We start from the raw sequence: 16,837 nt of genomic DNA, 5'->3' as shown, positions 1-16,837 counted from the left end.
CAGCCCAACTCATCCATGCCAACAGTGCTGTCCAGTGAGCTAATCCCATTGCCCGCATTTGGTCCAGAGCCCTCTAAACCTCTCCTATCCACATACTGATCTAGATAGCTTTTACCTGTTGCTAATGTGCCCGCCTCAACCATTTCTGGCAGCTCATGTCAAATACGCACCACCCTTTGCATGAAGAAGCTGTCCCTGATGTCCCTTTTAAACCTCTCACTGCTGATCTTAAACCTATGCCCTCTTGTTTTTAGCACCCCCTCCCTTGGAAAATCTCTTTGTGTATGTTCTCATACATTTGCACCCATATATAAAAATCTCTTTGTGCATTTTCTAATATATTTGCACCCACTTCTGATCGATGTCTCACACATAGGAAAATTGGATCAGGCGCTCCTGATAAATCTAAGTCTATCTGTCATTTCTTCAGTGTATTCAAGCGCTTGATGACAGCATCAGCATCAATTCTAAATTTTGCAATTAAAATTGGCGCACAAGTGTGCAACATATGGCCCAAGTTTATTGCTCACTGTCAAACAAAGAGCAAATCTTGCACCAAGTTACCAACCACAAGTGAGTTAAAGCGACTCCACTGACATCATTATTTTGATATCTCATTGTGTCTGCCTGACAAATCACTGATCTGCTTGGGCAGCAGGTCAGCTCTGTGTGTTTTAAGGCTTGTAGGAGCTTATCATTGCAGAGATCAGTGCTCAGATTACTGACTGCAAAATTAAAACATGGCTTGGGCCAACTGACAGGAAACAATGCAGCCATGGTCCTAGTGCTGTTATATGGGATCCGTATAGATGGGTGAAATTGTGGGAGAGGAGGGAGGGGTTGTGATCAGGCACAGTGAAGGCATATGTCCTCATTCTATTCCCCTTTCTCTTCATCTCAGCCTTTTGTACACTGGCTGTGACTGCCATGAAGAATGTCCTTTAATGCTGAGACCTGCTTCCCATGATCCCTGGTAGCAACACCACAGTAGCTCCAATATCATAGAGTCATGCAGCATGGAAACAGCTCAATGCACTGAAGGCTACAACCCATCATGTCCATTCCGATGATCAAGTACCCATCTGTACAGATCCCATTTGACAGCACTTGGATCATGGCTTTCATTGTGCTGGTGATTCAAGAGCTCATCTTAATACTTCCTAAATGTTGTAACAGCTCCTTCCCTCACCACTCCCTCAAACAGTGTGTTCCAGGTTCTAACCACCCTTTGGGTGAAATATTTTCTCTTCAGGTCCCACCTAAATCTCCCATACCTTACCCTAAACCCACACCATCTAATTTTAGACACTTCTAATATGAAGAAACGTTTTCTATTATCTGTCCTATGTCTCCTGCTGCTTCTCTTGGGTGACATGTAGGCTGTGTTTTAGTACATCAGACTGGGAGGAAGAAAAACATCTTCATGTTTTTTCCAAAGATAAATTTCACCATTTTAATGATTTATTTTCTGTGGGAACATTGGAGCTAAACGCAACCCCCACTTTACACGCCAAAAATGGGTGAAATAATTTTAAGAAAAAATGTGTTCCCTGGAATGTGTATGATCTTAACAATTAATAAATAAAGAATTTTTAAAAAGAGTTGCTTTTTGAGTGTTGGAATACAGTGTGTAAGCTTAGACTTGGCTCAATGGTAGGACTCATAGACAAGGTATTCATGGTTTCTCAGCTCTAAGAGTTAAAGTTAGTCCAATCTGACTCCTCATTGCAGCATTGATGAGATGCTGTCTTTCAGAGAATGCAGTAAACTGAAGCTCTGCCTGTCCTCTCAGGATTGGCATAGGTCATATCGCAATACTTGATGAAAAGCAAGGACTTATCCTGGGCAATGTCAATAGCTCAGCTAAAAAGTTTAATAGGCCTTCAGTACAATAGTAACTAGAGCAATTTATTGCCCTTAAAGTGTTTGGAAGATCCTAAAGATATAAATGTCCTTGAGTGCCAGTGTTGGCTCAGTGATAATGCTGCTGAGTCAAATGGCTGTGGCCTAAGTGTTTAACTTATACTCTTGACTAATGCTCCAATGTAGCACTAAGGGAATTTTACACAGTGATATTGTCTTTTGGACAAGATGCTAATGCAAAATGGAGACATAAGAGACTGCAGATGCTGGAATCTGGAGCAAAAATACAAGATGTTGCAGGAACTCAGCGGGTCAGGCAGCATCTGTGAAGGGAAATGGACAGTCGACGTTTCGGGTCAAGACCCTTCATCTAGACTGAAAGATAGAGATAGACAGTAAAACATGGTGAAGGGAAGGGCTGGAGGAAGAACTAACAAGCAATAGGTGGATGCAGGTGAGGAGGGGTAATAGGCAGATGGAGGAGGGGGGAGTGGAAATGTTGACAGGAGCTGGGAGGTGATAGGTGGTGGCGACATAAGGCTGAAGATGATGGAATCTGATAGGACAGGAAAGTGGAGCATGGAATCCCTGACCTTTATACGTTATTTGGGAAAGAACTGAGGAGTTCTCCCTGGTGCCCTGGCCTATACTTATTCCACATCTAACATGATTAAACCTGTTTCATTCATCATTTAACCCATGACTGTGACTGGATCTTGCTGTACACAAAATAGCTACATTGCATCTCTAAACTGCAGGACCAATGAGACTTCAGAAGTAACTCATAAGCTATGAAGTATTTTGGGAATAGGAGTTTCTTCGAAGTAAATCATATGCCCAAAATATTTACTGGTCTTGAGGTCATTAAAGGAGCTACATAAATGAAAGTTCTTTCTTTCATTTTCTTTACAAAGAAAAAAAACCTCTTACATTAATATCATGAGCAAAGACAACTATACTAATGTATAGATTGAATGCAAGTTTTCATCAATCCCACAAGTGCTACCATATGGTTCTAAATGATGGTTCCATTGTAAACTTCTGATGTTTTTCATATTGTAAAGTAGGAGCAGTCTGCTATTTCACAAGGGATTGCCAAAAAAGCAGAAAGGAATCACAAATTGATGAAAACATTTGGTGTGGATGAAAGTGCTGGGAAGGTGCTTTTACCTGAGTTGATTTATTTTTCAGGATCTGAGCATTACTTGTAGGCCAGCTTTTATTGTCCATCTCTATGTGCCCTTGAGAAGCTAGTTTTTTCAGCAACTGCTGTCCTTCTGTTGAAGCTACTGCTTCAGTACTATTGCACAGGATTTAGACCAAGCGCTGATGAAGGATAGAGTGGTTGTGTTCCCATGAAGCTGCTACCCTTGTTCTTCTTGGTGATAGAGGTCACATTTTTGGGAGGTGCTATTGGAGTAACCTAGATGAGTACCTGTAGCACATTTTGTGTGTATTACACAATACAGCCACTGATGCATTGGTGGTGGAGGGAATGAACACTTAGGGTGGTTGATTAGGTACCAGTTAAGTGGGCCTGCTTTGTCCGGGATGATGTCAAGCTTCTTAAGACTGTTGGAGCTGCACTTATCCACATAAGTGAAGAGTGTTCCATTTCACTTCTGATTTATGCCTTGTGGATGGTGATGCTTTTGGGAACTTAGGTTGTGGGTCATTCACCACTAGATACCCTGCCTCTGACCTTCTCTTGTAGCTATAGTATTTATGTGGAGCCACAAGAGACTGCAGATGCTGGAATCTGCAACAAACTATCTGCTGGAGGATCTCAGCAGGTTAAGCAGCATCTAATGCAGGGTTTTGACAAAACATCGACAATTCCTTTCCCTCCACAAATGCTGTTCCACCTGCTGAGTTCCTCCAGCAGATTGTTTGTTGCTATGGTATTTATGTACTGGTATTGGTTTATTATTGTCACTTGTACTGAGGTACAGTGAAAAATTTGTTTTACTTACCGATTGTACAGGTCAATTCATTACACAGTGCAGATACATTGAGTTAGTACAGAGTGCATTGATGTAGTACAGGTAAAAAAAAACAATAACAGAGTACAGAGTAAAGTGTCACAGCTACAAGGAAGTGCATTGCAAGGCAGTGCAATTGCAAGGCAGGGCAGTGTGACTGGTGCAGTTGAGTTTCAAATAAATGTTGACCCCCCCTTCCCCCCCCCCAGGATATTAATGGTGGGAGACTAGGTGATAGTAGTGTCATTGCATATCAAAAGTAGATGGTTAGATTCTCTCTTGATAGAGATGGGTGTGCCTTGAAACTACCATGGTTCAAGTGTTACTTGATGTCTATCAGCTCATTTCTGGATGTTGGCTAGGTCTTACTGCCTTCAGGTATGGGCTGCTTCATGTGTGGAGAAGTTGTGAATGGAATTGAGCTTTGGGCAGTTATCAGCGAACATTCCCATTCTGGCCAGAAATGGGGATCTGTGTGATGACTGCACAATGGGAGGAGGATCATCAATGAAGGGTCTGAAGATGGATTGGCCAAGGACACTGCCCTTAAGAATTCCTACAGTGATGTCCTGAGACTGGGATAATTGACTGCTTAAAAACTACACCCATCTTCCTGTGTTTGAAGTATGCTTCAAGCCATTGGAGTGTTTTCCTTTTGATTCCCATCAACTTCAGTTTTACAAGAGTTCCTTGATGCCACAGTCAAATGTTGTCTTAGTGGCAGGAGCTATCACTTTCACCTCTCCCCTGGAGTTCAGCTCTTTGGTCCAGGATTGGACCAAGGATCTGATGAGATTTAGGGCCAATGAGATCTAGGGCCAATGATTCTGGCAAAATCTGAAATGACATTGGGGAGCAGCTTATTGGTGAGTAATTACCATGTGATGGTACTGTTGATGACATTTTCCTTCACTAGCGATTGAGAGTAGGATGATTGAGTAGTAATGAGTCGGATTGCATTTACCCTGCTTTATGTAAACAGGGTAACTCTTGACATAATTGGATAGATGCAAGGGTTGTACCTCCAATGGAACAGCTTGGCTAGAGGTGCTGCTGGTTCTGAAGTGAGCTCTTCCATACAACAGATGGGATCCCGTATTCTTTGCTGTAACCTGTGCTCTTAGCCATTTCTTGATAACATGTTGTCTCATTCATATTGACTTTGAACACTGACTCAGTGGGGATCTCAGGAGGAAGCAGGGAGTGGAGATGTGTCATCTATTCGGTACTTCCCGCAGTATGCGGTTGTGAACACATCAGCCTTGCCTTTGGCACTGACATGTTGGGCCTTTCCATTATTGTGGATGGGGTTGTTCTTGGAGCCTCCTCCTGCCATTAGCAGTGTAGTTCTCTATTCATAACAAGGTATTGGTGAAGATTGAAAATCAAAAAAACTGCAGATGTTGGAAAACCAGAATAAAAGCAGAGAATGCAGGAAACACTCAGCAGGTCAGGCAACAGCATCAGTGGAAAGAAAGAGAGTTAATGTTTCAGGACTATTCGAAAGGTCTGACATGCTGAGTATTTCCAGCATTTTCTGTTTTTATTGTGAACATTAACATCTTTCAATGATAAAAGATAATGTGACGTAACAATATTGTAAACATCTGTGGATTTTTTCTTCAATTGGCAAATATCTGAGCTTCTTTTCATTAGAGAAACAGCTGAAACAATTAACTTGGGCTGGGGTTTTGCGACTTAGCTCTATCACTTGATCTGCCAAATTACAGATAAATGTTTAAGTTAGAATATGTGTAGAGTTGTACGGTAATTCTTCTGCACAGCTCACAATTCTTATGCACCACAGAGAGGAATTTAATCAAAGACCCAATACTAAATTGCATGGCTTGATAAATTCATTCCTGGTCCAACTGTGAATAACGTGCAGATACATGGAGCTTGCAAAATTAACCACCATGAATTTTGACAATGATTTGTGAAGAACTGTGAATCTGTAGTCCATGGATCACAAATGTATTGAGAAAATAATGCACCTGACAGCAGGAGAACACCAAATACTGCCACTGAAAGGATGAGGGAGACCAATTTGGACAACTGGGACTATGGCAGAAAGAGAAAGAGCTTGAAAGCTATACAAGTTCAATATCAGGAGAGGTGCTTACAACAGAACATGATCATTGGAAGACACAAGAGACTGCAGATGCTGGAATCTGGAGCAACAAACAAACTGCTGGAGAAATTCAATAGTTCAGGAAGCATCTGTGGAGGGAAATGGACAGTCGATATTTCGGGTTGAGACTCTTCATCTGGACTAATCATTGAAACATTGATTTGATCCCATAACATCGTTGCAAAGCTTCAGAAATGCTAACACTTTGAAGATTGGCCCCCAGACCAGGAGTGATCTATCTGCCAATCCTGCACTGGAGCTCTGCCTCTAATGTTAATATTGACCAGGCGATACTTAAGATTAGTGATAGGTAAGAGTAGGAATACTAGTCTGGAAAACTATACGATCTATCAATAAATAACAGTCATAGTCTTATGATTTGTGATACTAATTGTGCAATTGCATTATAACTTTATAATAAAATGGGTAAATTAAGTTGGTAAATTGGGTTATTATTGTCAGATGAACTAACATATAGTGAAAAACGTCTTGCATACCATTCACACAGATCAATTCATTACAGAGTGCATTGAGGTAGTACAAGATAAAAAAATAACAGAATGCAGAATAAAGTGTTACAGTTACAGAAAAAGTACAGTGCAGGTAGACAATAAGGTGCAAAGTTATAACAAGGTAGATTGTGAAGTCAAGAGTCCATCTTATTGTACTAAGGAACCATTCAATATTCTTATGACAGTGGGATAGAAGCTGTCCTTGAGCCTGCTGGTCTGTGCTTTCAGGCTTTTGTATCTTCTGCCTGATGAGAGGGGTTCAAAGAGAGAATGTCCGAGGTGGGTGGGACCTTTGATTATGCTGACTGTTTACCAAGACAGCGAGAAGTGTAGACAGAGTCCATAGAGGGGAGGCTGGTTTCCTTGACATGCTGGGCTGTGTCCACAACTCTCTGTAGTTTCTTACTGTCATGGGCAGAGTGGTTGCCATACCAAGCCGTGATGAATCCAAATAGGATACTTTCTATGGTGCATCGATAAAAATTGGTGAGGGTCAAAGGGGACACGCCAGCACTTTTTTCTACATTCCTGGATATGTGAACAATGTGATGCTGGTACAGATTACACTTCTGGCCTAAACAATCGAGAGAAAATTAATCTCTGGAAGAGTAGAGCAGTTTTCAGGTCATATTGTGAAACAATTCAGTTTTATTATTTGCTCTTATCACATTTTCTGATGTGGTGATACACTGTAACAGGTTCCTACTTATCCACATTTAGAACAGAACAGAAAATAGTCTGAAAAATTACAGGTACGGTACGGAGATCCATCCGGTCAGGATTTCCTCTGCTTCTCTTGCTGGTCTTGTCCATACATTTGCAGAGCACTGGATGCCCACTGACCACATCTAGGGCAACAGTTACTGCAGGACAGCACTGTGTAGCAGCTCCTAGAGCCACTGCCTCACCATGACAAGAGACCCTAGTACATTCCTGATCTTGGGTGCTGTCTGAGTGGAGTTTGCACATTCTCCCTTTGATTGGTGGGTTTCCTCTGGGTTCTCCTGTTTCCTCTCACATCCCAAAGACATACATGTTGGTAGGTTAATTGGACACTGTAACTTGCCCCTACTGTGAAGGTGAGTGGTAGAACCTGGGGGGGAGTTGATGAGACTGGAAGGTGAAAAAGCGGGATTTATGTAGGATTAGTGTAAGTGGATGGCACAGACTCAGTGGGCCGAAAGGCATATCTCTCTCTGATTCCAAGTGAGCACAACCAATGGCCAACATTCTCACATAAAATTTGCCCCAACATGGCCTTCAATGTCAATACCAGGACTAAACATGCTCCCCCTTCCCTCCACCATACCTCAGGGGAATAAAGGCTGTCGTGCAAACCAAGCAGAGCAGTCGTCCATCTCATATCCTCTCATTTTTCTTTCCCATTGAATCAAGTTCTCCCTCTTTATGGAAGAGGCCACAATTAAAAAGTGTTGAAGTCTCTTCTGTGGGTCCAGTCCAAGATCTTAGCCTGGACTGCCAAGCATGCTCCATTTCTGTTGCTCAGTAGGCTTGCTTTTAGCAAGTACGCTTACTCAAGATTTTACACATCAATACTTATACATCAATGCAATATTATTCCTATTATCATTGTTTAATATTTAGGTCACCGTTTGATAGAAAATGAAAGCAAACTTTGAATATTTTAACTTCTTATCTTGCCTTTCACCTGCAATGAGTTACTTTGAAATGCAATGGTCATTGATGTGCAGGCAAACACAGCTGCCACCCTTCACACAGCAAGATCTCAGAAACTTTAGTATTAATTGCGGGCAGAATATTGACCAGAGTACTGCAGAGCTCTTATTATTGCTTGACTAGTGCTCTGAAATATTTAATGCATATTGGGATTTTCAGAATAGGTAAATGGTATTCGTCATACAGTACCTCCAGCATTGCAGCAGTCTCTCAAGAAAAATAAAAAATTAACCTGCTGTAATTTTGTCAGGAGAGCTGTATTCTAGACCAGGACTTACACACATAAATCCTGGGGCTACACAGCATATTCCTGCTTTTGAATTATGTAGTGAAGTCCTTGCCTCTACTACACAGGTGTGAGCTTAGAGATTCAAAACTGTCGGTTCTCAAGTAATTCAGTTTATAGAGTTGTAGAATCATAGAGTCACACAGGCCCTTTGCCCTGTTAATCATTGCACCTGGCTATACTAATCCCATCTACTGGCCTTAGGTCCATTGCCTTCTACACTTCGATGATTCAAGTGCTTGACTAAATGTTCTCAACTATTGTGAGAGTATCTGCCTCCACTACCTGCTCAGGCAGCTCATTGCAGATTCCAACCATGCTCTATGTGAAAAATTCCCCGTCAGGTCTCCTCTTAACCTTCTACATCTCACCTTAAATCAATGGCCTTTTTGTTTTGACACCCTACCATGAGGAAGAAAGTTTCATACTATCTACTCTATCAATCCCCCTGATAATTTTGTATACCTCCATCAAGTTACCCCTGCCCCCCAGCTAATCCAATCTTTCCTTATAACCGAAGTTCTCCAATCCAGGTAATATCCAAGCATTTTCTCCAGCACAATCCCGTCCTTCCTGACATCACCACCATTTTCTCAGGGGCATTTAAGGATGGGCAATAAATGCTGGCTTTGCTGAATCCCAAAAATGAATAATAAAAAAGATGGACTGGTCTGTCAAGCCAGCCCCACACCTTATGCTTTCCGGCCTCAGTCTAATGAAGAAATAAAGGAGGAGAAAAGGCTTTGCTGTGAGGCTTGAATGCTCTTCGCACAATGATTATGATGTATGTGCCACTAGTCCAACAGTTCTTGTGTAATCATTAAATTTCTTGGGAAAGTGAGTATCCCCTGTGAAGGAAAGGAAGCATTTATTGCCAATAATGACTGACAGCTTCTGTTGCCGTTGAAAATAAATTGCAATCAATCTTTCCTACAAAGCTGTTTACTTTCAGCATAATTATGGGCCCCTTGAACTGATTCAAGCCCTAAAAGAAGGTCAGTACCAGTTATAACTCTCATTCCCCTTAAATAACAGACTAGTAGCTGTGGGTATTGTTCCTCAGAAAGAAGGGAGAAGGACAATATTTCCTGTTTGTCAATTTTTTTTCTTTGTAAAGTGTAAATAGGTCATTAAAATGACACTAATAATAAATTACTCTTATTAAACTCGCAACCTGATGTTGCTCTAGGCCCAGAAATCTGGCACTGGACACAGCCGACTGCAGTCAGTGATGGAGAGCTCTTCAAATCAAGGTTAAATGATGAGGAAATGGCATGACCTTCTTGACAAAAAGCAACCCGACCAGAAGGGTGGTTTGTGCTTTCGTGTGGGGGCTGGGTGACAGTCTAAGGATCACTGCAATAAAATTAAGCTTTCAATGTCAGCTGAAAGGTAGTTACCAAAAAATTGCTATTCTGCAGTAGCATAATTCCAGAGATTGGTATTTAGAGAGGAAGAACAGGTCCTTGAAAATTGCAGTGAATTGTAGGGGTTGCTATGAATCTGATTTTTTTTCTCCTGTTTTCTGCTTGCCCTGATTTTTGTGCTACATATTTTTTTATTGATTACTGAATAAAAAAGAATCCTTCTGACAAAGAATATCAAAGGTAACTCAAGGACTTTATAGCATTTGAATTTCAGTTTATGTAACATGGTGTTTCTGCACAGACAGAACTCTTTCCCCTTATCTGATTTTGTTTATAGAATTATTCCTTTTTATCCAGTATTCTGCACATCATATCGACCTCGTTAAAGGTTTTGAAGTGGTCCTCAGATTCAAACAAAACATCAAGGAACCTATATCCCAAGTATTGGTAATTCTTATGCTGACTGTGTGCCCTGAAGAAAATGGAAGACCAGGCATTGAGGGTGTTTTAGACAGGATTAACACCAGTCGCATATTTCATTGTAGATTTAATGCATTACCTTCAATAAGCAGAAAACACCAATTCAGCCAATTTTTCAGCCTCATTGAGATTAAGCACAATCTATGTATCAAATCTTGAGCTCATGATATATGTTATTTCTTTCAATTTTCCTGTCTTAAAATACTCAGAACAGCATATTCCAAATATTGTTTTAATATCTGACAGAATTTGCAATACAGAATGAATGGCTCAAATCATATCTCAGAGCTCAAATATGTGGCGGTGATATGCAGGAGTATTTTGCTTTTCTTCCCTGTTGTAGATCAGTGAAATATCTACATTGAGTCTTCTGTGCAATATGTTATGTTGGTGTAGGATTATTCTGAATAGTCATTGAATAATGGACTCTTCTGGCACTCAACAGTGGGTGTGGTTGCTTTGAATACTAAGTGATCAGGAACCACTATCTCTTCATTTGAGTGTGAATATCTGCTAACTCTTCATCTATGATTTCCATCTTCACTGCACCATCATATGCTCAATGCATCACTAAGAGTTATTTTATTATACTAACATCCTAATGTCCAAATCGCTGGGCTGACGCTTGCGAGGAGATGGTACATGATAGTTTGTGGGATGTGTTGTGGATAGGGAGTGAGACTAAGGGTGTGAATAATCTTCCTTATTTTTCATTGTTTCTTAGAGTTCAGGAGGGAAAGGAGCTTACCTAGATAATTTTGATAAACTTGGAATATCATAGCAGTGGTTAGGAGGACAGATGTGGAAACAGATGAAAAGTATGCAGAACATGACGACAGATTTCAGTTCTACCTGTTTACTTCCAGCATTTGTCTCTCCAGAACTTCTGAGACTTGCTCCCCACAGGGAGTCAAAAGCCTACTTTAGCTTTTCCGCAATCATATTGGATAAATGCAGAGAAAGCCAATAGTCGATAGGCTAACTTTAAACATATTATGATGGATGATGCCTGCAAACTTACTGGCGGGCTTTGAAAAGGAAGAGCACCCATAGGAATGTGCGGGAATATGCAAAGGGAAAGGATGGGGCTAATTGATAGCAGTGAATCTGGGAAAGCACCAGTCCTCATTGGGAATCCTACAGTATACTGATGGCTTCTTCTTAGGAAGTGTTCCAAGGTGCAGGATGACTTGCTTCCATTCTGGTGCTGGCGGTGCTGAGGAAGCTGATGAAACCTATTTCAGATCTACAAATCATGCCACAGGTGAGGCTTGTCAAGGCAAGGAGATGGATTGCTTGAGTGGATCTGCACTCCTTCAACCTCTTCTGCTTTGCCTTCACTATTTCCTATCAAAGAGACTGAAGGTGCTGAGTGTTTTCCCAGGTGTTCCATCTCCATTTTGACTAATCATGGGCCAAGATTCTGCATGAATTGGGAGTTGGTTAGGACATTATGATTTTCAAGGAGATTTTGAGAACTTCTCCAAAACACTGCCCTATCCTCCTGGATGCTTCTTACTGTGGTAGCAGAATATTGGTATTGGTATTGGTTTATTATTATCACATGTACCAAGGTACAGTGAAAAATTTGTCTTGCATACCGTTTGTATAGATCAATTCATTATATAGTGCATTGAGGTAGTACAGAGTGAATTGAGGTAGTACAGGGTAAAAACAGTAACAGAATACAGAGTAAAGTGTCATAGTTACAGGGAAGTGCATTGCAAATAGACAATAAGGTGCAAGTTCAAAGAAGGTAGACTTTGAGGTCAAGAGTCCATCTCATCGTATAAGGGAACCATTCAATAGTCTTATCACCATTGGATAGAAGGTGTCCTTGAGCCTTGTGATATGTGCCCTCAAGCTCATGTATCTTCTGCCTGATGGGAAAGGAGAGAAGAAAGAATGACCCAGGTGGATGGGGTCTTTGATTATGCTGGCTGCTTCACCAAGGCAGCGAGAGGTATAGAAAAGAGTCCATGGAGGGGAGGCTGGTTTCCATGAAGTGCTGGGCTGTATCCACGACTCTCTTCAGTTTCTTGCGGTCCTGGGCAGAGCAGTTGCCATACCAAGCCATGATGCATCCAGAGATAGGATGCTTTCTATGGTCCATCGATTAAAAATTGATGAGTGTCTGTTTCAGGAATCTGGTATCAAGCATGCAGATGATCAGACTTGGCGGAGGCTGGACCCTGGACCCTGGGAGAGGACACTGCCATTGGGTGGGGTTCAGTGCTGCCTGGTAGACCATGAACTTAGTGAAGTCTTAAACTTTGAAAACTCTTAGCGTCAGACGTCCAAAGACTGTGCAGGCACATTGTAGGTGGTGGTGAATTTTGTTATCGATGTTTGCCTTCTCTGAAAGGTGATTCCTGAGAGAAAGAAAATGAATTACATTTTCCAGTACTTTGCTGTGGACCCTTACTGCAACAGGTTGGTGTGGTTGAGCGAGGCAGGTTGATAGAGGACTGTTGCTGTGTGAATGTTTAACATGACCCATTTTTACGGATACGTCAGTGAATTATGTCTAATACTAGAGGGCATGTATTTAAGGTGAGAGGGAGAAGGTTCAAAGGAGATGTGCGGGGCAAGTTTTTTTTTGTGGAGAATGGTGGGTGCCTCGAATGTGCTGCCAGGGAGGCAGATACAATAGAGGCACTTAAGAGGCTCTTAGATGGGCAAGCACGGTAGTGTAGCAGTTAGCGTAACACTGTTACAGCACCAGCAACCCAGGTTCAATTCCGGCCACTGTCTGTAAGGAATTTGTACGTTCTCCTCGTGTCTGCGTGGGTTTCCTCTGGGTGCTCCGACTTCCTCCCACATTCCAAAAGACATACTGTTTAGGAAGTTGAGGGCATGCTATGTTGGCGCCGGAAGCATGGCAACACTTGGTGCTGCCCCAGAACACTCTACACAAAAGATGCATTTCACTGTGTGTTTCAATGTACATGTGACTAATAAGGGTATCGGTTTCCTCCGGGCGCTCCGGTTTCCTCCCACATTCTAAAGACATACAGGTAGGTTAATTTGGGGGTTTAAAATGGGCGGCGCAGACTCGTTGGGTCGGAAGGGCCCGTTACCACGCTGTAAATAAAATTTAATTTAAAAATTTAATCTTATTATCTTATCTTATATGAATATGCATAGAATGGAGGGATATGGACCATGTGCAGGCAGAAGGGATTAGGTGTCATTGGCTTAATTAGGTTGGCACAATATTGTGGGCTGAAGGGCCTGTTCTTGTAATGTTCTATGTTCCATAATGAGTTGACAAGGACTTGGAGCTTGACCTCCAACCTTGCACGCAGGCAAGTATCATCTGCACATGGCAACTCAAACATGGGTTCTGGAGTAGAGATGGAACAGTTTCCCAATCACCCCGTACATTTTATTTTGAGAAGTGGAAGATTCCTGTGTGTGAATCCTTTTAACATGGAGTGACCAGTTACCACGACACAGACTTGACAGAACCAAGTCTCGGTCCAATGAACTGTGACTTAGTGGTGAGGAGACTCATGCACTCTGGCCTAAGTGCTCCCTTACACTTCCTAACCTAGTCACATAATTAAACGTTTTCTGTTACTGCACTTCTCAAAGAAGAGTTGCAGCAGTCAGTCCTGCTTCCCCACGCATCGTCCAGCAACACCTTCTGTTCCCTATCACCACAAGCGGTTAAACACTCCCCAGACTGAGCCCTTTGCTACCAGAAGTATTTCTGACCCATTTGGCTCTCTGCCTCACTGACTGGCTCTTTGAGAGGTTGCAACAATTTAACTCACAACCCCCACCAAAGTGGGCATTAATTTGATCCTTTAAGAAGTCACAGAGAGATAAAGCACAGAACCAGGCCTTTTGGCCCACCAAGTCTCTGTCAACTATCAAACACCCATTTACATTAATCCCAGTATTTTTTAATTCTCCGCAAATTCCCACACGTGCTCCCTGTGACCACATGGCTATCCTTCAGGTGCTCTGGTTTCCTCCCACATTCCAAAGACATGTGGGCCAGTAGGATAATTGGCCACTGTAAATTGCCCCTAGTGTGTAGGTGAGCGGTGCAAACTGAAGGGAGTTGATGAGAGTTTGGGGAGAGCTTGGTGTGTGAGGCGGCAGCCCTACTAACTGTTTCACTGAGCCGCCCATAGTTCATCAATAATCAAAGTAACATTAATGTTACAAAAACAGAGAATGCTGGAAACACTCAACAGGTCAGGCAGCATCTGTGGAAAGCGAAACAGATTGAGGAAAAAAGGTCCTGAATTCAACATGAAACATTACCTTTGTTTCCCATTCCACAGATGCTGCTTGACCCGCTGAGTGTTTCCAATATTTTCTATTCTTGTTTCAGATTTCCAACAAATGCAGTTTTTGTTTGATTGCCATTGATGTCACTTTGATTGTGGAAGAATTATTATCTGCCTCCGCTAAAGAAGGAATTATTTCAGTCCACTAGGATAAGTTTACTTTCTAGAGAGTTTTTGACAATTATAACCAATTAAAAATTAAAATGCTCGGGTCCAAAAGATATTGATATGAGTATTCCTAATTTTTAGAAAGTGTTCGAGACCCACTTGTTGAAAAATCTCCAAGAAGCCGGAGCACTCGTAGTCCTTGTCACTATCTGATACAAGGGGTTACTTTCAGACAATGGTCAGCAGAATTATAATATTTTGGGTTGGTCATGTTGATGGAGTTATTGGTTACAAGATACCAAAGTCTGATCACCATAAAGCCATTGTAGGAGAATAGCTAACTGTCCATACTCGAGCACTGTTGAAAGTTGATTATAATAGGAAACACCCTTGAAAGATGCTCCTTACTGAAAGATGTTTTACAGATTCTCTATCAATAACTAAATATCGTGCTCATATTCTTGACTGGTGTTAAGAACTCACGACCACAAGAAAGATGAATCTGAGGGGCAAGAATAACTGCATCTAAGGAGAAGTTAGCTGAGCAAATGGCAGGGATTGTGAGTTGGTAGGGGTGATGGAAAGGAATGGAAGAACACACTGGCAGAGTCATGGAGTCATACAGCATGGAAACAGGCCCTTTGGCCCAACCGGTCCATGCTGACCAAGGTGGCTGTAGCGCATGAACACCAGCTCAGAACAGAGAGGATAATTGGCCTGTCTGTGTTACGCAATATATGGAAATATTATCATAAAGGAATAATAATGTCAAAAGGAATGAAATTGTCCAGATTTGTCAGCAGAAATGTTCAGGTGTGCAGTTAGGTGCATATTATATGACAAAGATACAGTAAGAAAGACCAAAGCATGAAGTGTGGTGCACATCAACAGCTTACTCACAGAGAATTAGCAATTGTAAAGCCATCCTGCTTGTATACTGTGCAGGTCAAATTAGAAACTTAGACATAAAGCAAAACATTTCCCTTTGCATACCATGAATTACTGTCTGTCACAAGGTGCACCCACATGCATTGCAACACATCACATGCTGCTAGGACACATCCCTTGCACTGTGTTGCCTTTCTGTTCTCAGCTAACCTGCACGGACAGGCACTGTGCAGATCTGAGGAACCTGGGGCGGGAGGGTTACGGGGGTGGAGGGTGATACAGTGATGGGGCAGGGGTGTTGTGGAGAGTCAGCCTATGTCTCCCAGCAGCTGAGAATGCACCAACATGGCAGAAGCATGCCTTAAGGTCATCCTCTCAGTTGGAGAGTTGGTGCTTAGAAAGATGGAATTTCCTTTTGAGTGGGATGGAGTGACAGATTTGGAGGGTGGGGGGGAAGACAAAGAAATATTTACATTTGAATGCATGCTTACAAAGCAGTTGATTCACAAAACTGCTGCAAAATCACTAGTTGTAAAGCCACATTATCTTGCACTGTTTTTAAACAAAAATCTTGGCTGATATTTGTAACAAAAGTTAATATTTTTTTAAATGAGAGGCAGCAATTTGTAAGATTGCTGCGTTACTAAATTTAGGGTTGTGCTTCAGTTGAAATGAATGCTTGCAGAGGAAATAACTAACTTTTCACAGCAGCGTCTAAATAAAAGGCAGGAATGAAATGCTTTGCTGTTGAAAGCGGGGTGAAATTAAACTGCCAGTTTGACCCAGTAACCAAGTGTGCCTCTTGAAACATTGATGTGAATTGAAAATAAAATAACTGTGCTTGACAGATATAATAGTTTAAGTGATTTCAAATTAACCACATCCCACTGACCATAAGTGAAGAATGTGTTCATTCTTGTGCAGTGAAACAGACTCGAGGGAGTCATACAGAGTGCAGTAAGTAAAACCAGTGTGTAATAACTGATGCCGGAGCAAGGGAAATGACATTTATTTAATGATTCTTAAACAAATACATAAATATATCAGGAACAGGAATATATTACCAGCCCTTGGTTTATAGACTAAGAAGTCTGTCAGGTCGATGCAGCGACAGCTTTCCAACTGTGGTGTACTTTATGGGCTGTTACTTGATTTTATGTGACAATAATGCCATGTTTCGTTTTAGATCTGATTCACTTGTACCTTGTGCATTGTTAG

Source organism: Pristis pectinata, chromosome 6 (assembly GCF_009764475.1).
Source record: "Pristis pectinata isolate sPriPec2 chromosome 6, sPriPec2.1.pri, whole genome shotgun sequence".
NCBI classification, from domain to species: domain Eukaryota; kingdom Metazoa; phylum Chordata; class Chondrichthyes; order Rhinopristiformes; family Pristidae; genus Pristis; species Pristis pectinata.
Note: the sequence above shows the minus strand (reverse complement) of the source record.